Here is a 25,351-nt window from a genome sequence, read left to right on the forward strand (position 1 = left end):
TTTCCCTAGTTAGAAATATGCTATAGTCTCTTACCATTAGGAAAATGGTAAAATTCTGAGATGTTGATGAAATCATTATATAGCATTAATATACTAGTCAAAATATAATTTTTGATCTATTATTAAAAGAAATCTACTTGCCAATTCTAATGTATACCTGAATTAACATTAAATAGACGTTTTCAAGAGAAAACTTATAAAAATATTATTTATGCAAGAGTAAGGAAATAATTTTATTTAACATATAGTAGATGTTTAGTTTTTTTATTCATTATATTTAAAAACTTGACAAATGTATTTTAATAGGTTACTAAATGTCCTTAAATGTATTGCTGAAAGTAATACTTATTTATAAAAAGGCCTACAATTCTTGAGAGCAATAGATTTGAAATGTGCACAGGTTTACACAAATTACGGTTTTTTCTCTTTAGCTCTAACAAAATATAGTTCTCAGTTTAATAGAAACTTTAAGATGAGCTAGTGTTTTTAAGAAAATAAATTTACTGATTACAAGAAAGGCAAATGAAGTGGTAGTGCTTTTTATGGAGTTTCAGTCAAAAAGATGAAAATTTCCTCTTTTAAACTAAACATAATAGGAGCTAGAAAATCTATACAAACTATTCTGGTTAAGTGATTGATTTTCTATAGTGGATGATTGAGATAACCAAAGAGATGATAAATTATAATAGATAATTAGTTTATGACATTGTCTATATTTGCAAAGAACTAAACTAAGATAATTACTCAGATAATGTAAATAATGAACTATATCAAACTAAATAAATCAGATAAAATATTGTGGTGATGGATTATCTGAATTGTAGATTTATTAAAATTTTAACTGCTATTTAAAAGATGATCACCCATGACAATTTAATATAAAAAAATGTAAATAATGTCCATCACTCTGACAAGACAAGGAAAAACAAGAAAAAACTCTTACCTATTTCAAAGTCAGAGTTTAAAATTCTGGAAAGCACCTTTGCTGTTCATGAGATTTATCTTTATCATTCTGTATGTTATTATTCATATGCATTTTTTAATTATGTTAATAATTAATACATATTAACACTGCTGAATGAACAGACTTTAATTAAATTGAGCTTTTTTGTACTGCTTTTTTGTAATATGTTTTCCCAAAAAATGTATTACACACTGCTAAAAACATAGATGAATCCAATTAATTGTCTTAATTTTGAGCTACCTTCACTAAATGAAGCTAAAATAGTCAAATCCTTGAGTTAAAGATATTTTAAGCTAGAACTTTGTATGCATCTGCGTGATTTCTACTTCAAGGCCATTTTGACAGATTTTGCATTAACAGACTAACCTAATAATAACTCTGGACCAATGTACCTTTGAAATTAATCACAGGAGGACTGAATTCCAGTGACTAAAATGGGCACAGCATAACCACGCCTGGACAGTGGTTCTAGAATGAAACAGGAACTTTATTTCTGATTTTTACATGTTATAAGAAAGCTTTCTTCTTTCAAAACTAACTTTCATTGAGTTAGTACTTTATGATAATTTCTCTTTACATTCAGTCTGCTTATCCACATATATGTATACTTCGTTTACCTAGAAGGCTAATTTCAGAACCAATAATGTTGTGGTTCAGTACCAGTTTTCTTAATAAAAACTTAATGTACCACATTACATTCCCAGCACACTCTAATTAAATTCCTTTTCATTTCAGTCTGTCTCAGAGGGTTAGAGAAGCTCAAGAATATTTAACAAAATTCAACAAAGCAACTACCTGAAGTTGATACATTAACCTTGGCACTGAAAGTTACTTTATGCAGTCCACGTATGCCAGAAACAGCATTATACAATGACCTAAAAATGACAGTATTTCATTCTAACTGGAGAGGTTGTAAATGAATAACGATCATTTCTGACTCATTATGTGTATTATGTATTTTGCCTTGGGAAACTGTAAAGAAAAAACAAACATCGGCAATTGAAAAAGTATGTTTTAACTTGATGTAAAAACTAAACTATAACTAGATCTTTTTCTGATAATGAGGATGGATAGATTTAAATATTTGTTAGTATGATCATTTACATATGCCTCACAAATTAAAAAATATATTGATCAGTTCTGTTCTTCCATTTGGATTCAAAGATGGGAACATGTAATTTTAAAGAGAAGACCATTCTTCTTATTATTCTTCTCATTAAACATTCCCTTGAGATTATGCCCAAAGGGAAAACTCATTTCTATGGGCAATGAAGCTAAAGGAGCCGTCTTTTTCTTTGATTGATCCTAGAGTCACGAGGTTATTTTTTTCTATAACAGTCCCAGCGAACCATCTCACCATGGCTTACCCAAATCTCTTATGGCCACATAGGTTTCAGATTTCCAATTTTTTCATATTTTAGGGAGGTAATATCATCTAGGTACTATGATATACTATATATACTATTGATATATGTATGTATCAGTAATAAATTGTATCCCATCCCTAGTTATAATAGTTTTTGATCAAACATATCAGTTTTTATAGTAAGACAAACATATACATACATCCATACTAGATTGGGTAAATAATGACCGTAAGTAAACTTATGACAATTCTGTCAAAAGATTTTATGTAGGTTCAAGGGTTTTTTTTGTTTTTTGTTTTTGTTTTTTCCCCCAACTAAAGAGCCTTTTGATTTAGTAATATTTGATTAGGAACTGTAGAACAATGTGGCCACTTTTTGAAGACAATTTATACTTTCCATTTCGGTGACAGTGACCTCACCTATCATTCCATAAACACACCTGTAACGTACAAAAAAAAGAAAATTAAACTGATGGGTCAACTTTCCACAAATCTAGTTGAGTCAGATATTGAGCACAGCCCCAGGTTTGAATGCATTGGTTTGAATTCACTTTTATTTATTCACTATTACTCATGTGGTCAGTTCATTTGATTTGCCTGCTGGAACCTGTCAAAATTTCCAGCTATGCTGATTTTTTTGTTCTTTTCACAGTGGCTGAAGCAGCTGCCCTAAATACATCTTTATCTTTTGGAACCAAACTGTCTGCTTCTCTTTTCCCTCTCCCCACCAATTGTCAGAACAACTTTCCTTTAGTTATTAGCATAAAAGTTAATTCTCACCACCCCTCTTCTTGCTCTGTCATAGGTTATAACAATATCTTTGCTGGCTGGCTTATCACTTAATCGCTCCAACTGACTTTCATCTATTTTATTTTCCTTTCAGTGTTTTCTATCTATTTGAATAAAAGATTTTAAGAGAAGAGCAATTGGGGTGAAAGGAATGGATATTCTCAAATTTTAACTTTCATGGGTCTGAGTATTAGTCTATGAGCCATATGAAGGGATTTGAACAGTAGAGAGGCAAAATGCACCTCTGTTTTAAGGAAGATAAAATGAGGAGTGTTTGAGTGAGGTGGGAGCTCTTCAATGTGGTAATAAAAATAAGCATCTGGATACTGTTGAAATAGTGAAGGCAAGACATACAGAGTCCATGATCTAAATTCTAGTAATAAGAATACTAAGCAGAGATTGGATGCTAGAAAGACTCCAAGGTGAAAATCTCTGCTCATGCTCCCTACTAGATTTGGGGTAGGAAATTACAAATAAAAGTTTGGGGAGAATCTGCACAAAGGCAAAGGTTAAATTGATGGAACAGCAAAATCATCTAATTAAAAATAGAGATCTGAAAGAATGTGTCAAGAGCTGATAAACTATGTGGCTAATAGGATATATTTGAAGGAAGAGCATTGATTGTTTAAGACAACACTCAGATAGAAAAAAATATGGTTATGGGTTTTGAGAAAAAATCTATTTTCCTTTATAAAAACTAATTTACATTACTTATTCCTTACTTTTTTCTTTACTATGGCTTATTAGGTTACTTCATATAGATATTTTATACATGTATAAATTTCTTATGTCTTCTTTGAAGTACATATCATCCTGTTATACATTATATATTTGGTAGACAAATTTAAGTAGAAAATGTTGAGTTACAGGCAATTGTAGCTAAGTTAGGTAGTTCTGAAAACACATAGGATTTGTTCCATACAAGCTAAAGAGAAAGTCAGATTACACAATGAAGGATTGGACAAATGTCACAAGAGAAATGCTAAGTCAACAGAAATGATCCATCTCTACCTAAGAAATAGTTTCTGAATGATACCACACATATAATTAAGTGTTAATGAAGCATAATTAAGCAAATCATTAACAATACTACTAGTGAGAAAAATTTGATGGGCACAGTAGGGTGGGGGGAAGATAAGGCTAATTGGAGGGGACAAAAGTGTGGAGTAACAGAAACACATGTTCTCTATTTTTACCTAACACACAGATTTATATTTTGTGTCACTGTGACAATGTTAGGCTGCATCTGAGTATGCATTTCTGGGAGATGTGTGGGTATTCTAATGGGATAAAGTAAAATTTTCTCTGATCTCTGTTATGTTCTCTAGCTTATTACAAAGGAAAAAGTCTAACTGCATACCATACATTTGTAAAACTTTTTCTAGAATGTTTCATTAATATTGATTCAAATCCTTGTAGCAGCACAAAACCTGTTTAATGAATATATGGTTATATTCTAGGGTGTACATTAGAGAGTTAAAAATGTCTTCATTTAGGAGTTAGTCCTGGGTAAATATTTAAAAACTGATTTCTATAGATGAAACTGTTTATACTGTCTTTCACCTAACAGTTCAACTGTCATAACAGTTACATAAGTAGTTGGCTTCCGTATTTCCTTTATTTGATGGTTCTCATTCTGTGATCTGAGGACCCCTGAGGTTCTCAAGGTTTCCCTTTTCCAACTAAATATCTGTGTGGAACAGAATTTTTATTGTATACTTTTAAATATTCTAAGGCAAAACATTTGATGCAGGAGATAAGATAGTTTAACTCTTTCTATTAAGCTATTCATTAAAGAAATGTCAAAAATGCAAAACAATGTTACTCATCTAATTAAATTTTTCTTTGATTTCCAAAATACAGTTATGTTTTATAAAAATTTTACATTGAAATGAAGTGGGTTTGTTGTATTTTAAAAAGAATACATAAATATTTTAAATATTTCTCCATTTTAATTTTAGATTTATAAATCTAGGAATATATAATCCACATAAACAAAATCACTCTTGGGTCTTCAATAATTTTTAAGAGTATGAATGGTGTAAATGGGATGAAATAGTTTGAGGACTGTCACTAGAATTCATGCTGTTAAGTCTTATGTGGCTTTCCAGTTTTTAGCAATGTCTTTCTTTTTCTTTTATCTTTTCTTTTATTTATTTATTATTATTTTTTTTTTCCAGCTTTATTGAGATGTCACAGTGTCTTTTAATATGCTTGTTGGGCCTGGGTATTTAGTGGTCGATCTGAAATGTCCTAGTTGAAATTATCAACTGACATGATCAAATCTGCACCTCTCACAGTCTGTGGAGTGTTCCCATTTCTACTTAATATATGTTCCCCAAGCAAATTGCAATCATTTTGAATTTCAAAGTCTTGCTCAAACCAGTCCCTCTGTAATATTGTTTTTGTCCTCTCTGAATATCTAAAGTTTACTCATACATCATTTTCCTAACCTATATTCCACTCTCAAAACCCTCACCCTGCCAGTTCAATCTGATCTCCCTTTTTGCTAAACACGCACACTGTGCATTAGTGTATGCATTTATTTCTTTTGGTTCCCAAAGAGATGTTGTAGACTATTGCATAACTACGCTATTACATATATTATGTTAGTTGCCGAGAATGTTACTATAAGGACAACGTGATGTACTAACTAACCTGAGAATGTACAGGTGTCTTGAGAGCACAAAAGAGAAATTTGAAACTGATCATAATGGACACTTAGTATTTAACCAGATAATGGGAAAAGGTAGAGGTGGGAAGGTGAATTTTAGGTAGAAATGAATGTACAACTGTCCTGAAGTGAGAAATAATATAGAAATGAGAAACATGGCTGTCACTGTAAGGTTAAGTGAACAGAGAACAAAGTTTAGGTAATGAAAGATTTTATATGGTAAGTTAATTAATTTTGACATTAATGTGGGAACAATCTAGAGTACCTTAAGTATGTACGTCAAAGGGTAGTATTTTCATATTTCCCATTTTTATGCATTTTTTGTGTGTACAAAATCTATAGAAGTCTAATGAATGACTTCTACCTTGTAAATTCTCGCCTACAAACAAATGAAGTAATTTTACAAATATACTTGCCATCAAAAGCAGCTAGATTTTAACAATAAAATAAATTACTTGAAGTAATTATTGAAATCTTGCTTCAAAATTTATGTGTTTTGTCTATATAACGCAAAATGGTAAGAGAATTTTCAATTTTTCAAACTTATGTTTAACTACTAGTACCTACACCATTTTTCTACCTCTAGTTTATTAAAATACTGGGAGGCTCAGAACCAATCTAGAGTGACCACAATTTCTAAAATTACTTATACATTAAGTAGCACAGTCTATTCTTTTAATTGCTTTAATATCTTCTTTCGTACATTTTGGGGTATAACACTCTAAGTTAGAAATTTAGTGTAAATATTTTAAAAACTACATTAATGTACAATGATATACATTTTTATTCTTTTTCCTGAAACTTTAATGAGGAGCTAAGCTGAGTCACCTCAGTAAAATATTGAATTCATTTGAAATTGGAAAATTTGTGTATTCACTGGAGCATTTAAAATGATGCACAACACAGGCTAATTTATTAGCATAAAGTCAAACCAAATCTCAATTAGAGGGAACAATCACAATTAATTGTTTGAGGAGAGTTCTCAGGGTCCGGATAGAACAAACTATAAAATTTACAGTCATATATTTCTATTCAAAATTTAAAGAAAAAAAATTTTGCTTGTTGAATCTAATCTCAGTGAATTATTTTAGTTTTATATACATTCCCCATAAAATACATTTTAACTTCTCAAATCACTACTAGATTTCAAGGTCATTATTTTAATAAGATACTACCTAAGACATTCTATTAATAATCATTTTCCACATAAGCTTTTATTCCTTATCCATTTTTTCTCTATTTATGCAGTGGAACTCTAGCTCATTCCCCTGAAAGCTAAACAGTTTTAAAGTGAAACTGAAAAAACAATTTTAAATGTTATATGTGATCCTTTATAAATGCCTACCATATCTTATATAACTTTGTTTTAACATATTAGATTTAGGCTTTCCCAAGAACGAACGTGCCTTATTTATAACATTTTCTGATAATTAGAAATAGATGTTCTTAGTAATACCTCCGAATTTGCTACATCTCAAATGACATTTTTAATTGAACAAAACCTCATAGGAACTCCTATAAGCATGTGGGTATTATTCAAAAAGAAGGAGTTTGTTAAGGGACTTAAAATTTTAATCAAATTGCTTTGGGGATGGAAATAAGAGAAGAAGGAGAAAAACATATTCAGTTCAAAGAATTTCAGTAATTATGGCAGCAATAGATAATACTTTAAGCTAACGATAAAATAATGGAACAAACTTTTTTTTTTTTTGCTTTAGTTTCTACTGTTTAAAAAGTCAATTAACTTTGAAATCCTGGTGACAGTTACGTATTAGAATTATCTATGTACTAAATATTTTGAGGTTTATAAAGTAAGTAGATAAAAAAATTTGACATTGCTCCTCATCAGAGGCAAAAAGGATTGAAAGTAAATACACGTTAGCATTAAATATAATCAAAGACATATGCAAAAAGTTTAAGAATATAGACCTTACTCTTTTGAGGTCTTTTTTAAAACAATGTAAATCAGAGCAAATCTTTTGAAAATTATAGGAGTAATAATTTATTCTCATCTATGGCTTAAGAGCTATCACTCACATATAAAATCTATATCTTCCCATTTCATTACTTAATTTTAACTAGAATTATGTCCTTATTAATTTGCACCTTTGTTGGAGATAAATAGAAGTTCTCCCTCATTTAACACAGTGCCAGTTAGCTCTTCAATCTACAAGAACATGCTAGCCTCCTTAATATAAAATTACTAAATAATTATAGCACAGAAACAAAAATAAAAACATATATAATATATTATCCTTATACTCAGCACGGACTTACATTGGTAGATGTAAAATAAAATCTATAATCAACATAGAAAAAGCGGTTTTGTAATTTCATAGCACTTTGTATTTTGTTAAACTTTAACAAATAATTAGTTGAACCATATGTTATTAAGATTCTTTAAATAATATGTTTCTAACTATATAATTTTTGCTTAATTTTATAAACATTTAGGAGCTTTCAAGTTGGTGAACCCAGGAGGAAGTGCTGGGAGAGTGCTCCCCAAAGAGGGCTGGAAAGCTCCATGCCCCTTCCCACACACCAGGCCTTACGCATCTCTTCCATCTGACTATTCCTGAGTTATATCCTTTTATAATAAACTGGTAATCTAGAACATTTAAAACCGTAAAGATGTCAGAGTTCTGATCCAGATGGAGGAGTAGGTAAACGCTGCGCTTGCCTCCTCCCATGATCATATCAAAATTACATCAAATTATAGAACAATTAACCTGGAGAACAAACCAACTGAACAGAAGTTCTATAACTAAGGATATACAATACAAACCATGTCCAGACTGGTAGGATGAGTGGAGACATGACATAGATTGGCCTCACACCCACGCATGGCAGTTGAGAATTGGGAGGGATACCTGACTGTGGAGTTTCCTCCTCTGAGGAGCAAGGGGTCTCAGCTCCACACAAGGCCCCTCCCAGCACAGAGCACTAGTGGTGGGCAGAGGCCCACATAACATCTGGCTGTGAAAATCAGCAGGGATTTCATTCACCAGGTGAGATGAAAGGCTATTGGAAACCCAGGCATCCTCATAAAGGGCCAACACACAGACTCACTCTCTCACAGGTACTCACCTAGGCTCCAGCAGAGGGACAGCATCTCAGGAAATGCCAAAGAGGTACAGGGAGAGACTGAGTTGTGTGGCTTCAGGGCAAGGTCTGGAGGGACGGCCACCGTTGACCCTGTGTTGAGCTCTCTTCTTATACAGCCAAATCTGAATCTGTATTGGCCTGGTAAACTCCACTTGCTCCACTCTCATGACTCCTTGAGACTCTGCCTCAAACAACTCGCTTACTGCCTAAGACTCTTTCAGTGGCTGAACCTTAGGGACAGCCGGCAGGTGGTGGCAGCAGGCCTCAGAATGTCCTGGGCCTTTTGCTGAGCTGCCCCAGGCCTGGTACTGGTAGCAGCTGGCCTTGGTTAGCAGTGTGTGAAGCATTTCCCACATGCCTTCAGGTCCAGCACAGGCAGCTACCAACTGTGAATCACTTTATAGCTCTTACCAGGTAGCCCTGGGCCAGTCACAGGCGGCAGCTAACCTTGGACTGCAATGGAGTTTGTCTCAAGAGGCTCTGGAAACAACATATCCAGTGGCTGGCTTCAGATTACAACAGAACACCCCCCAACCCCGTTAGCCCCACAAACAGCACACTGAAAGGGTTGTCTTGCAAGAACCAGAGCACACTAGAGTGAATCCTGCTCAGTGGGGTCAGCCTCTGCACATGAGCTTCTAAGCTGTAATTGGGGCCAATACTCACTACCAGTCAAACTGAGGGTCGCATTAACCTTGCCAACAGCAATTGAGGCTCAACTACCATAGGAGGGCACACATAACACACACAAGAGAAACTCCCGGAGCACCTAGCTCAGGTGATCAGGGAGAGTGCACTACTAGGCCACACAGGACACCTACTGTGTAAGGCCACCTATGTATTAGGTAGATATAGTAGATCTACCTAATACATAGAAACAATACAAAGAGAGGTAGCCAAAATGAAGAGAAAAAGAAACATGTTCCCCCCCCCCCCAAAAAAAAAAAAAAAAAACAGGAGAAAACTCCATAAAAAGAACTAAACAAAACAAACACAAGCCATCTACCAGATACAGAGTTCAAAAGACTGGTTATAAGGATGCTCCAAGAACTAGGGAGAACTTCAACAAAGAGATCGTAAACACAAAAAGGACATAAAAACCATTAAAAATAGCCAATCAGAAATAGAGAATACAATAACTGAAATGAAGAATACAATAGAAGGAATCACAGCAGACTAGATGAAGCAGAGGTTTGAATCAGCAATTTGGAAGACATGGTAGCAGAAAATGCCCAACTGGAACAGCAAAAAGAAGAAAGGAATTAAATAAATGAGAATAGTTTAAGGCAGCAGTCAGTCCCCAACCTTTTTGGCACCAGGGACCAGTACTCCTATGAGAATCTAAGGATCTGAGGTGGAGCTGAGGCGGTGATGCTAGTGCTGGGGAGCAGCTGCAAATATACATGAAGCTTTGCTTGCTAGCCAACTCCTCACTATCTATTGCGTGGCCCCATTCCTAACAAGACCCAGACCGGTACCAGCTTGCAGCCAGGGGATTGGGGACTCCTGGTTTAAGGGACCTCTGTGACAACATTAAGCATACATTCACAGCATAGGTGTACCAAAAGGAGAAGAAAGAGAACAAAGAATTGAGAACCTCTTTGAAGAAATAATGACTGAAAACTTTCCTAACCTGGTAAAGGAAATGACGTTTAAGTCCAGGAAGTACATAAAGTCCGAAACAAGATGAACCCAGAGAAGCCCACACCAAGCACATCATAATTAACATGCCAAAGGTTAAAGACAAAGAGAGAATCTTAAAAGCAGCAAAAAAAGGCAGTTAGTTACCTACAATAGAAGCTCTCATTAGATTGTCAGCTGATTTTTCAACAGAAACCTTGCAGGCCAGAAAAGACTGTCACAAAATATTCAAAATGTTGAAAAGCAAGGATCTACAATCAAGGCTACTCTACGTGGCAAGGCTATCATTTAAAATTGAAGGAAAGATAAAGAGCTTCCCAGAGAGGAAATAGCTAAAAGAGTTCATCACTACCAATCTGTCAAACTAGTTCATCACTACCAAACCAGTCTAATAAGAAATGCTGAAGGGACTCCTTTAAGAAAAAGAAGGGGCGAGGGGCGGGGGGAATACATACACATACATATACACACATATGTTCATATATGTGTGTGTGTATACATATAGTTATATATGTGAATACTAAATTGGCAATAACTATGAACCTATCAATAATCACTTTAAATGTAAATGAATTAAATCAAGAGACATAGGGTAGCTGAATGGACAAGAAAACAAGACACATAAATATGCTGTCTATAAGAGACCCATTTCAGATTGAAAGACACACAGACTGAAAGTAAAAGGATGAAAAAATATTTTATGCAAATTGAAATTTTAAAAAAAGCTTGGGTAGCAATATTTATATCAGACAAAACAGCCTTTAGAGAATGAAGGTCATAATAAGAGACAAAGGGGATCTTTCATAATGATAAAGGGATCAATCTAACAAGAGCTCAGCTTGTCAGTGAGACAGTTTATGAGAGTTTTTGTTGATTGGAAGAAGCCTTAACTATCAGTCTGGGTGAGCTGCAGATATATCAATTAGGTATCTCAAAAAGTAGAAAGAAAGAAAACAATAAAGCAACAATTTACAAAAGGATTTTATATCTTCCTAAATTATCATTTAAAAGTCATTTTCAGATCCTACAAGGACTCTGGACATAGATTGCTCTGTTACAATTCCACCTCTGTCACTTGCTAGCTTATGATCTTGGGAAAAATCATATTTTCTGTATTTACTTCTGAACCTTCATATATAAAATATTGTCTAATTAATTGAATTATTAAAGGTAAACCACTTAGTGAAATGCCAGGAAATGAGAGCTAGTATGTGTGTGTGCTATTATTATTGTAGTTTTTTAAAATGGCATTTCAAATATATCCGATATGCAGTAAGCCTGGAGAATACTGATGCCAGATTAGAGCAAGTGAAAAGGCTCAGAGGGATATTTCTTACAGAAGAGGTAATTACTAAAATAGCTAAGGTATTTAGACGAGATTGACTCAGCTGGGGAAACTATATGGTTAAGTACATAAAAAACTAATCAGTAGAAGAAATAAGAACATAGCTTATTCTATGATGGAGGTATCTTACACTACAGCGGCATTCTACTGGATCCAATGGTGGAGAAAGAAAACATAACTTCATATGGACTTGATACTGTCATCTATATAGATGCCCCCTTCCATGCTGAAGAACCAATAAAATATGAATGTTAGGATGGAATTTTTTTTTCTACAATACTGCTATACACACTCAAACAGCCCCAGTGTTCTGTGGAAAGATTAGTCTCTTGAGACTTGTGCCCTCTGAGGGCAGCTTGTGGAAGGAAAAAAAAGGACTGGAGATATTTATTTCTCAGTGTTTAACAACTGTATGTTCCCATGAGAATTCTTGGTAATCAAGGGCTTCGTTTTCATCCCAAATTCTCATACTCTGGGACCCATAAGTTTTATATTATCTATCTAATAACAAAAATTTCTCAACATGTTGTTAATTTCTTGAAAACATGTACAATATAGACATGTATGTACACCTCTATATGTTTCGTACAAATTTTTGCACATAATAAATGCTCCAAAATTGTTTTAAATAAATGTTGATACATTTTCCTATTTAAATTTAACCTGATAATAAACTCATGGTGGCAGGGTCTCTGTTATGATTTCTTTCCATCCCCACAGATCACAGAACATTCAATATAGTTTGTTTAGTCAGGACTACCAGTTTTAGTAAAAGAAAAATAATCCTAACCTGTTCAAGCAAAAAAATGATATTTTGAAGCTTGCATAACTGAAATCAAAGGAAAACTTCTTGTTTAAGGCATTACTGGGTCTTGGAGTTCAAAAGATGCCTTTAGATTATCACTTTCTTCTTCACTTTAATCTATTCTTTCTATGTATGCATATATGTATGTATGTATATATGTATGTATGTATGTATGTATGTATCTGCCTATCATCTATGTATCATCTATCTATCATCTACCTATCTATATCTCTCATCTATCTACATTTTTAAATTCTTAAATTTAAAAAATGGCCTTCTTCACATGTTGGCCTTAATGTCCACTGGCAGCCCAAGGATCGACTGCTTCTCAGTCTAATTAATTGAATTATTTCAAAAAGAAAGATTCTCTTCTCCTTAAAATCAATAATGATTCCATCAAAAGGATTTTTATTATCTAGTTTTATGTAACTTTTAATCCAATTACTACATATGGGGAGTTGGGGATTACTGGTTATCTTGGGTCTTTACCTACAAAAAGGAAAAAAGGACAATGATAATGTTGACACTATCAGGTGGGGAAAAGGGCAGTTTCTGTAAAAAAACAGATACTAAGCAGTCAAGAAATAATCGAGCTACCTTACACAATCTAATTTTAATTGTTGATCTACTATTCTCCATTACTAATAGAATTTAATCACCTATATTTTCATTGTACTTTTATATTTCTTCCATGTGAGCATGGGTGTTTCAGATACCTTGTGCCACATTACTCACTGGCTGAAATTTAGTGGTTTAGAAAACTAACAAAAAAATCGTTTGCTTGTGTTTTTGTGGAAGGGCCCAATTAAAGGTTCATATCTGATCCACATGGAAGAAAATGGAGTGCCTAAAGCTGGTGGATCCATTTCCTACATGATTTCCTCATTTACACATCTGAGTGCTCTTGCTCTCTTCCTCTCTCTATTTTTTCTCATTTTTCCTTTTACTTTTTCTTTTTTTTTTTAATGGAATGTTTTGTCTTAGAGTAAGTTACCTCCTACAGGGTTTCTCGAAAATGTAACCTAACTGGGAAATTTAGACTATGCTCACTACTTAGTTCAGCATCATTTCTGCAATATTTTATTGGTCAAGTTCAAGTACATGAAGAAGTATAATACTTCAGCTCTTGATAGAAGAGAGACAAGCTCATATTGCAGAATAACATGTGAGAAGAGATATCGTAATGTTTTAAGAATAAAGATTGCTGTAATGGATAAATTAGACATCTCATTCTTGATCCAAAACCATATAAATCCAATTCTATGAAAAATAAAATTATATGAATTCCATTTGGTTAGGAAAATCAGAAGTTGATATCTCATACATTATGACTAGCAAGAATTATAACCGCTAATTATTATTTTAACTATTAAAATTATTAATGATGTGTATATTCTCATAAATTTATTTTATTAAATAAATTATATAGTCAATAATATTGTGATAAGTTTTCATGGTGATAGATGATCACATTGCAAGGTATAAAAATGTCAAATCACTATATTGTATATCTGAAACTAATGTAAACGATATAAAATTGTGGAGCAACTACACTTAAATAAGAATAATCAAAAAATAAAGTACAAAAATTTTTACTTTGAAAGAAAAAAACAAATAATCAGTGCTCTGTGTCAAAAGTTGATTACTAATTAACACCATGATACCATACAAGTTTCTTGATTGCCTTTAAAAGCAGCTATTTTCAAAGATTTCACATTGTGCAATTGGAGGGAGTTCCATTTTCCCTAATGACAATTCTTTAAAAACATTCACATTGCATAACACAAGCCCATGATTTATTTTAAAAAGCATAATGTAAGTATAGCTATTCTTTGAATAATAAATACAAGTATATGAATTTCACACTAGTTCCATTATTAATGTTACTATCAAATGACAATATTTAATACACTTTTTTGGTAGAGGGATTAAAATGATTATATATGATATGCTATCAAATTCCAGTGTATTTTCTAAAATAAGATTATTAGTTCTTCTGCCTCTCTTTTTCCCAGAACCTTTAAAATCTGAAGTAAGGATGCTACCTAAACAATCAGATCAAAATCTATGTTTAAAGTCTATAAATATTAAGGATTACAGAATTACTGTTTATTTCAGAGAACCCATTTTTTAACATACATATAAATACTAAAACAATACATATTTTTTTCTCAATTATACTTATCAGTTTCGAAAAATGAGCAATCTAAGTACGTCTCTCATAAAACATCAGAAATGTGCAGAACTACTATGGGTCCTAAGAAACTTGAAAGAAACTTGAGTGGTAATAGAAGCAATTCTTTCAAGCTTCCATTCATGTATTAAGTACATTATCACAAAAGGTTATACAAATAAGTTTTTAAAACCTGTGGTAACTCAGAAAATGAAGAGAAAAAATATTGGTATTGAAAATGTTAATAAAATATAAGATACAAAAAAGTATTAATGGCAGTCATTTTCATTTACTAATTATCATCTCACATAAATTAAGAGTCTCTATCGCTGACACTTTCCATTACAAAAGTATTAAAAGTTACTGTAAATTATTTCAAGATTCTGGGCAACTGCATATTTAATTATTCTCTTGCTCGAAATCACCTTCCATATACATGATAAAAAAATGGTGAGAGCTGAAGGAATATATTCTATAGGTTTGATATAGAGTCTTTCAAAACAAACATAAATATTAATTTTGGATATTCACCTCACTTAATTTCTCTCTTTAGTATATTTGAATTTATGAGTTACTTTAACAATATTATAAGTTAAACAGTATAGTTATAGAACATTTTATTTTATGTGAGACTTAATTTATGACTACTTCAAAATATTGTGAAATGTTCAACTGCATCAGCGAATTATTAAATAAAAATAAAATGAAAATGTAAGTATATTTCTTATCAAATTGGAAAAATCATTAAAATAATGGTATTCAGTGTATCAAAAGGTTAAGTTAAATTCAAAGTATGTACAATGCGTCTGGAGAACAACATATACATATACATTTGCCAGAAGAAAACAGATAAATCAAATATATCACATTTTTTAATCACTTGACTCAGAAATATTGCTGTTTTGATCTAAAATATATAAACAAAATTTAATGTTGCTTTAGGCAATGAAATTAAGTATTTATAAAAGTAAAACAAATATATTAAGTTACATCCATAAACATAAATATAGAAACAAGTAAATGAAGTAAAAATATAAAGAATATAAATTTTATAAAATTGTTATCTTAAAAGTCTAGATAAATTCATCCATCAATCAATCTATGTATCTCTGTATGTGAGCACATGTGTATATGTGTGGATGTGTGTGTTTAATTACTTGCTCATTTGAAGATGTTATTTTTATCAAGAGATTGACATAATTCATTGGTGACATGTAAAGGAATTAAAAATACTGGAAAGAAGTCTAGATATAAATATATATACCCATTCTGGAAGTAATGCTGTGTTTAACTTAATTACAGATGTAGAAATTAGAGGCATGAGAGTGCTCAGGCAATATAATATAATTTTAGAATATTCTAAAATTAAGAAGAAAAACTAAAATTTACTTTTAAAAACATTAAATAAATAATAAAATGCAAATAAAAATAAATAAATATTTAAATAAGGACAATTAGAAATCTGGAATAATCAGCTTCACAAATTTGTTTGAATTTCAACGGTCTAGAATTATTTTAATTTTTTCCTGTATATGCACTCAAGAAAATTATTTATCACCAACATGTATTTTAGCAACTATGCCTTTATCCTGTGGAAAGAAGCTAGTTTCTCTGCTAGAGCATACCTGAGTTCTTGAACAAATTGAATATATTACATATGATTTCACATACCCACTACACATACACACAAATGTTACTGACCCCTTAAAGAACAGCTCTGCTATTGTGTTTGACCAGAGAATAAGGAGAATCTTTACAAAATCAGGCAGTAAAGGTCCATGTATCCTCTTATGAGACTTCAGCCTCAGGCATTTTATTTTCATGCTCATTAATTCTGATTTGTCACAAATGGAAGAGATATTTTTGAAAGGTTATGATATTCAGAGCTTGCCACTGTGATTCATATCCACTTACAGTTTATTCCATTGAGTGTTTTAGAGTGAAAATAGGGCAGGGTAGGAAACTTTCAACCCAGTATATGAAATATAGGACATATTTTGTGGACATTTACCCAGAGACTTAAACTTTGCTTCTAAAACATGGGAAGAAGTACCTAGTATAATTATGAAGATTAACTGTGACACATTATGCAGAGGTGCCTTATAAACTAAGGCACTATAGCTATGGATTATCAAATATTTTAAATATAATTAGACACTAATACAAAACATAGAGAGCAAACTTTTAAAATATTTTCAACATATGAGGAAAGTTGTCACCCTCATATACATCTGTACATCACTAATTTTTTCCTCCTAGATGCTTTTTTTTAATTTTTATTTTTTAACTAGCTGCTAGTTACTTTTTCTCAGTCCTTGGTTTGTGCAAGAAGTCATTCACATCTTTCATAAACTAATCTCTCTCTTCAGTGAAGAAAAATTGTTTACTATATCTGAAGAGAAATGCTGTTAAAAAACTAATATGTTACAGAAATGTCTTCAGTATTCATACCCTTAAAACCTATGGTGAGGAGAGTAAAATGATCTCACTTGTACAAAAAAATGATTGCACACTTTATACAGAGTGGCACTTCTTCCTACCTTCCTGTATTCGTAGCTTTTCAAAATATGCCATTAATCAGAACAGGGAACAGTTATAACTTGAACAGGAGATGAAAGCATCTTTATATCTTATTAGATAAAAGCACCACAGAAGTAAGAAATGCTAAGTATGACTTATCATTACTTCCTCAGAATTATCTTTGCATCTACATCATTTGCCAGGTGCAGAATTTGTGTTCCAAAACCTAATCTGTGCCAGACTTATAGTACCATACTTGTGCTGAGTTTATGTAACCCCCTAGTTATAAATTATGTGCTTACAGATGCAGTCAGTCCTCAGCTACCCCTTTCCAGTCTTATGCAAACACTAATCTATTTTCTGCCTTTATAGATCTACCTATTTTTGATATTTATAAATTTAAAAATCATACAATATGTGGTATTCTTTGGGTTCTTCACTTAGCATAATGTTTTCCAGTTTCATCCATTTTGTAGTATGTATCAGTATTTCATTCTTTTTGATTGTCAAATAACCGTTATATGGATATACCACATTTTGTTTATCCATTCATCATTCATGGGCGTTTGTGTTATTTTCACCTTTTGACTGTTATAATTTCTTCTATGAATATTTATGTAGATGTTCTTGAATATTTTCATACCTATTGTGGGTATATAACTAAGAATAGAATTTCCGAGCTATACTGTAACTTTATGTGTAATATTTTGAGGAACTGCCTAATTGTCAAAAAGTAGTTCAGAAAACCAGTTCTCATCATCCAATTTAAACATAAAATGCAGAGAAGCAGTAGTGAGAATCTATTTGCTACATATCCCTCCCCTAACACTATCGCTGGGAGTAGGTTCCCACTCATATTTTTCAAGTCATAAGGTCTTCTAGAAAAACCTATGGAAAAGTTGGTCTACATCTTATAAACCGTGGTATTCTCAGAATTAGGTACCACTATTTTTGGGGGGGACAAATACTAATTGGCAAATCAAGGAGAGGGGACCCAGCAGAAGTCAAGCATTAAGAGGTAATTATAAGTAGTAAACCAGGAATGCGCCCTTTGTGGCAGAGGTCTGCATGTAAAGATCTTCAGAAGAGCAATACCTGAGAAACCACAAATACACAAAATTAGAATTTCACCATCTGCTAGACAGAGGCCCTAAAAAAGATACCCTTTTCTGCCCATTACTTTTCCTCTTATCAACTCTTCTCTCCTTCATATTTCATCCTAATCTGTGATTTATAAACACAGACAGACAAAGAAAGATAAACAAAGACAAAGAGAAGGAGGCAAAGAAGAGCTATTAAACTGAATTCCTTTTAAATTTCTTAAACTTTATATCATTTCTTACATCCAAGATGTTTGCACATGACAGGAACATATGTTCTCCTTCTCTGCCTTATTATCACCAAAGTTGCAGGTTTCACTTTACCTAACCTTCTACCACCAATCTTCTCTAAAACATTCCACATTCTTACCTTTAAGACCAGACCACGTATCACTGTTAGTTGGTTTGAACACATGCTGTTCTCCCATTAATGGTGTAACATATTGTATCATATCCTGAATTTTTCCTTGTCTCTCTACATAATGAGATAAAACTAGATGAAGCACAGGACATGGAAGAACATGGATATCCATTTCATAATTATTTCTCCAAATTTACTACAGTGTCTAAACTGATGCTTAATAAACTTTCTATTCATTAATATTAGACAGTGCATTGACCTTAAAATCAGAAGACATATGTTCAAGTTCATTTTTTTTTTTCTTCAATTGCTTGATCTTCTTATTTTTGGAAGGCACTTAACTGTGTTAGTCTCTTCATCAGCAAAATGACTGTGTTGGACAAGATGAACACTAATGCTTTTACTGTCGACTCTGATTATAAGGCTCAGTAGTAGTGTGTCTGTTTTTTAGGAAGTGCCCATTTTCATTTAAATGAGTTGGCAATGCCAGTGTCAATTACTGAAGTCTCAATCAGACATTATTAATGTGCATCGTTTTTAATTCACTTATTCTATTTTGAATTATTGAAGAGTATTTCCTGTCACTATTTATATTCACTCCAGTCAAGTAGTTAAGTGCTTCCAAACAATTTTAAATATTTATGTAGTTAACGTTTTTTCTGAAAGTTTTCAATATGTTTTGTTGATTTTATTACATGGAGTGAAAATATCAAATTTTAGAATGTCTATATTTGTCTATGGCCATGCTACCCTGAACAAGCCCGATCCCGTCTGACCTTAAAAGCTAAGCAGGGTCACGTCTGGTTAGTACTTGGATGAGAGACCACCTAGGAAAACCAGGTGCTGTAGGTGTCAAAAATAAAAAAATAAGGAATTGTAAGATGACAAGGTCCTTGCAATCTGCGAGGTCAACCAAGCATTGCCTTGCCAAAAAAAAAAAGTCTATATTTTTATTTTTACCCTCTCTCAAATATTTCTGATTTTTTTGTCTTTGGCATTATTAAATATATCATAATGAAATTAGAAATTTAAGAAGTATTAATTTGCCATGTGTGCTTTCCCATTTATTATTTTATAATAGATAACATGGGTTTATGAACTTGTGAATTTTTTTATTTAGACTTTTTTTTGCTATGATGAGTAACTGAATCTGATGAATGCTGATTTCAATATTACACAATGCAAGAAGATATGTAGACTTTTTATTATCATGATTTAATTTATGTGAGACATTTCATTTTTGTACAGTGTGACTTCTAATTTTCTGACATATATCTTTAAAAACATCTACAGTGTATTTAAAATTTTACCTGAGTATTATAAAATATTTGACTTCTAAAAACATATTTATAAATATATAATAGCTGTTTATGATGTTTATAATAGTTCAAAGTTTACAATAAACTAAATTTCATTTACTGACTTACTGAATAGATTAAATAATTGTGTAAAACTCCTTATCAGATATATTACATATAGAAGTAAAATGATAAAAAGACATTCTAAAAGTCAGATAACATTCAACTAATTATTTTCAAATATTTCGAAACTTGAAATATACATCTTAGTGTCTTATTTCAGAGACATGAAATTTGGAAGCTTAATCTATACTTTGCAAGAGAACAATTTGAGGAAGTGTTTAGGTGGGGAAAAAAAAAAGATCCAGATTTACTTGTGGTGGGTGGAGAGGCATCCAGATCTTCGAGTAACCCTGGGCACATAGGGTTCCTCACCTTGAGAGTTAGGGGATCAAACATCCACCTTACTCTTCCAGAGATGTATATTGTTATTTGGTAAAAAAAGAAAAAAAATTGTTCTCTCCAACGGCACCTGTCTTCAAGGTGATGGAAAAGAAACAAATTTAGCCCAATTTCTAAGTTAGGGCTATTTCTAATAAAGTGAATTCCTGGGATTCTTAGCTCCATTTAAAACCTCAGATATTACAACCTACTTGCTACTACTTGAAATACTAAAAACAGGCTTGAAAATAAAAGCAAAAAAGTCAATGAACACATTAAAGACTTGGAATTGTCTTGGAAAGCAGAACCTGTTAGCCTCATAAAGAAGAATAAATTATCACTGAAAGCAACAAAAGTATGTAGAAAGCAGATGCAAGATAGTAGACATTTTTCTAGGGTTGGTTGGCTTTGTATTCCTTTGCTTGAGCCAGAAACTGTGCACTGATATTTTTACACACAGCTGTAAAAAAAAAAAAAAAAAGCATGTCTGCTTCCCTTAGCTGTATGTAAATGTATACACACACTCAACACTGCTTTTTTTCTCTTTTAAATAAGTCCGATTGTGTGCAAAAGAGCCTTTTCTATATGAACTTGATTTATTAAGGTATCACTATCTTAATGTCTCACTCCCCATTTTTCTACTTTTTGATATATAATTTTATAACTATGTTTTCTGCTTGCTACTGCAAGTTTGAAGAGATTAGAAGTATCAATGGATACCTTCATGTTCTCCAAAGCTGAAAAACAATTAGTGGATCTGGTTCAGTAGTTAATTGGGATGACACCATATTTTCCTAGACCTTTTTTCTCCTTTTAGGTGAAACTAAAGTTCTAAAGGGAAAAGTCACTTCTCCTTTAGTTAAAGGTAGATAAAATGCGATGAGTTATAAATCTATGTATTCTATGAGTTAAACTTTATATATGTTCCTTTAGAGATTGGCAACATGATATTGAGGTAATAATCTGAAACACTGATCGAAGTAACACTTCTTTAACTTTACTGGTGTCATTTATCTCTAATATAATATTGTTTGATATATTTTGCAGTTGAAAACACACTATATGCTATCAGAAGCAGAAAAATGGGCAGAAAACTAAGTTTCTGATACTCAAATGTCTTTAGTCTGACATTGAAAATATTCACTAACTTTATTATGCCAGATACTTGTAGCACTTGGAAAATTAATAATGTGATTTTCCTTGCATTTATATGGTGGTAACGTATTTGGATGTTGTCACTGCAACAGTCTCTTCTCAGAATATTTGTTGCTAAGTCTGTTGTGACATACTCTGCTTTGGCTCTGAAGTATGTTCTATAATCCAATTTCCAAGTAAATGAATAAAAGCCAACATTTCTTGTCATTTTTAATTCATCAATTGATTGATTGATTTAGTATTTATTTGGCATTGTTTTCCATAGTGCAGAGCCCCAGTCATGTCCCCAGTAGGAAGTAATCAAGTATAGAAAGGCAATTTAACTCTTTCAGGTATTAAATTTTTAGTCCAACTTACTTTCGCTTTCAAAAGTGAGATGTGCCTTGTGAAGCAACTGTTATTAATTATAGCCAGAATTATATCGGTAGAGTCAAATATTGTAAAATCCAAAGGTATTAAGAGGATATTGAAATGAAAAATACAGAAGAATAGTTGCAGATTACAGAGTAGATATTCTACATATTATATCACATGTAAAGTTACAATATATCAAATAAAAACCATATTCAAATGAATATTTTTGATATTCACCCACTTTTAAACAGAACATTTTAAAAATTAATAATTTATTAGTTAGGATACCTCTTGATGAATCACGGTTTAAAATAATATTTAAAAATAGCAGTTACACAGTGAGTGCTATGTGTCAAGTGGTATTCTAGGGTTTAAATACGTTATTTAGTTTATAGTTGACAAACATTTTTACTTAAGTACTATTAATAACAAAAATGTCCTTTTTTCGAATTTCAGTGATAAAATATAATCCCTGTCTGTCAAATTGAGCCATTCACTGTTCATGTTTTCCTAAGAGAACATATGTGTAAAATAAGATAAGAAAAAAATGAAAAATAAAGCTAGAAATATACTTAATAAGACACCATTATTACTAAATGGTTACGAATGCCTTTAAGTTTTGTAATGTGAAGGCATACTTCTCATCTTTTTGTATTTATTAAATGTAATGAAAGCAGAAAATGATACAGGCGTACACAAATGTACTAATTTATTTTATAATTATCTTTTTTATGTGTTTAATCCTTCAAAGATATTGATGTACTATATGTTATCATATAAAAGAATTCCCTTTACTCTTCTACCCCATCCAATATTACTTTTCTACATTTTTTTTTTATCTGAAAGAAAAATATAAGATTTTAGGAGGGAAATGAAATAGTGTGTGTATAAAAAAATACTTTTTGTAGTTTGAAACCTCATTGGAATGTCTTGGTGTAATCTGAAACTTGCCCCCCAAACATGGAAAGCAGGGAGAGACAAGAAAAAGGAGAACCACTCCAGATTGGTAGGTGAGGGTTTAATAAACCAGATAACTTACTTATGAGGCTTGTCTTGGGTGGCCGCAAGATGTGTAGACCTCTGCACTCACCAGTCAGATCTTAAATATAGGGGCCTTAACTGGATTTGGTCATGTACCTAGTCCAGATGATCTCATCACCACATTTCTATCTCAAGATTGTATCCTTGAGGCACCGCTGGGCATGGAGACTTGAGAGAGGGTGTCCACATTCAGCTTGAGAGCCAGACTGGGAGTCACACTTTCTTGTTGACCTATACCAACAACCAAAATAATAATAATAATAACTCATTATGCCTGAAAATTAGCTGGTGATGCTTCTAAATCAAAAGTTAAAATCATGTAATGGTGTCAATGAAGACAGGCAATACCCAATGTGCTGGCAAAGTAGACAAGAATAAACTGATAAGAGTTTGAGTAGAAAATCTGTATAACATGAAATCTGTTTTGTTACCGAACAAAGGTCCCCTGGTATTCCAGTATATTAAACGTCTAATGAATAAATAACTTTTCTATACATAAATATCAAAGCAAAGTGAATGTTTTTATGGCTAAAAGTCTCAATATCTATCCTTTAAATCATCTGTAGGGATAAAATAGTGTTTTATTTACATTTGATTATTTTAAAGGATTATGGCCATAGCTATTCTTCATAGAAATGCATTTTTTATAAGGCTTTGCTGTCTTGGACAAAATCAAAGGATAGCTATAATAAGATGAATGCAAGTAGCCCAAGAATAGTAGATTGTAGAGACTTAAATGTAGTCATATTCTAAATTTCAGTACAATGGAATAGCAAATTGTATAATTAACTTATCAAGCAGGTAAATTTAAAAAGTTGTATTTGTTTTTTTTTTTCCTGTAAACAAAACAACTTGAATCCCCTTCCTCTATATTTATTCAGTCATTTAATAGATAAAGTTAAACTGAATTAGAAATTGGTACAAATGAATTATCTGTCTCTCTCAAGCCTCCTTATACATAAGCAAATATATATTTACTTAATAAAATTTTAAAGAGCGGTCTGGCCTGATTTTAAAATCCATATATGTAACAAATGAAATACTCACTAATCTCTATACTTCTGCATTTTCTTTCATACTAATACGTAAGTATTGCCAGAAAATGTTGCAGGTGATTAAATTAACCTATACCGCGGTATACTTCCCATTTTGCAGCACCCTATAATGATCTGGTTCTGAATTTATTGTCATCATTGTGATATAAAAAGAAAACAAACTACATTACGATTTCATGGATCTATATTAGCTAAAACTCTTATTTATAGCTCTGTTAATAACAGAGCAGTCACTGTGCTTATACTATGTTTACCTTCATTTCTTTCTGCTGTTGCTTGAAAAGGAAAAAAAAAAAAACTATGATATACACTTAATAATAGAAAACACATTTTAAAAGAAAAAGTAGACTATAATGAATTTATCTGTGATCCTATTCATTTATTGCCAGAATTATAGGGCACTTTTCATAAAAAGAGCATTTTACATACATTTCTTAAATATTGTAATAAATTCAGAACCTCATAAAATCAGTATTTTTATTTTTTTCTTATAGACAATCTATTTTGAGGGTCAAGTATTTGAAAATATTCAAATTACTCCAGAAATAATGATAAAATGTTTTAAATGTCATGTAATGAATGATACCTCATAAAGATCACTCCTTTGAGTATTATTTATTAGATGACTTTAAAGTATCCATTATATGTCATACATCATGTAAACAGGAGGCATAACTCTTCGACCTTGAGATCACCAGGGGTAAAGCAGAGAAAGTGCTCATTTGTTTTCTTTTCTTACTGAGGTATAATTTACCTACAACAAATTTTAGTAAACAGTTGATTAAGTAACCACCAACCATAAACCAAGTTATAGAATATTCTGATTACTCCAGAAATTTCCTCTTATCCCTTTCCAATCAGTTTTTTTCTTTGACCTTATAGGCAATTTATTTTGCATAAAATACAAAGTTAAAGCCGTAATTTTAGTAAGTATATTAAGGGAGTTGACAATATACTAATGATTATTTCCAAGAAGAATGACTAATTTATGTTTGCTATAATGTGTGTAAAAGATATGCTATTGTCCTTTAAATTGTCCAGGCTTTTTAAAATACCATGATTATAAGCATCTCTCACATGTATATTTACTGATACAATAATAGAAGGCATTGTAATCCTAACAAATTTCAAACACCTATATTGTATTTGCATAAATTAAACAAA

The 25,351-nt window shown here is 32.0% G+C and overlaps 1 protein-coding gene and 1 pseudogene across 1 annotated transcript in view; one reads left to right on the forward strand and one right to left on the reverse strand.

Moving 5' to 3' along the window:
* Window positions 1-19,576: 19,576 nt before the first annotated feature.
* LOC112481506 lies at window positions 19,577-19,695 on the forward strand (annotated as a pseudogene).
* A 3,188-nt stretch (window positions 19,696-22,883) lies between these two features.
* The window catches only part of LOC112481382, a 121,876-nt gene continuing 119,408 nt past the window's right edge, over window positions 22,884-25,351 (reverse strand). Inside the window, exon 4 of the transcript XR_003046886.1 lies at window positions 22,884-23,363. The gene's annotated coding sequence lies outside the window, so the exon portion shown is untranslated. The remainder of the gene's footprint in view (window positions 23,364-25,351) is intronic.

This window comes from Pteropus alecto, unplaced genomic scaffold (genome assembly GCF_000325575.1).
Source record: "Pteropus alecto unplaced genomic scaffold, ASM32557v1 scaffold72, whole genome shotgun sequence".
NCBI lineage: Eukaryota > Metazoa > Chordata > Mammalia > Chiroptera > Pteropodidae > Pteropus > Pteropus alecto.